A 408-nucleotide genomic window follows, 5' to 3' on the forward strand; every position below is an offset into this window, starting at 1 on the left:
AATTCAGCAAATATGTGTTCTTTCTGCTTTCTTCTGCAAATTTCGGCTGGTTCTTTCATTTCAGCTACAATTTCAGCATGTTTTTAGCTAATTTCAGCTGTTTTTCAGCAAGTTCTTTTGCAACAAGTATTCACACTGCATTTTCGAAGGAAATGCAATTTCTCTAGTTTTAGTTTAATGTGGCATTAGAGAGAGCTGAAGAAGATATGTGCAGCTTTTGATGAGGCCAAGATGTTGGAGTTTCTGATGTGAATCATCACAATTTTACAGGATTTGTTTCTCCTAGAACGGACACATTAAGAGTCTTTAAACGGTTAAGATAAAGCGTGACTTTGCTCGTCTGTAGTGCGCGAGAATTCTCTCTCATGGATTTAAATCAGAAAAAAATCTTTGAACTGACATTTTTCT

This window comes from Nematolebias whitei, chromosome 14, assembly GCF_014905685.2.
Source record: "Nematolebias whitei isolate Nwh7 chromosome 14, NemWhi1, whole genome shotgun sequence".
Lineage (NCBI taxonomy): Eukaryota > Metazoa > Chordata > Actinopteri > Cyprinodontiformes > Rivulidae > Nematolebias > Nematolebias whitei.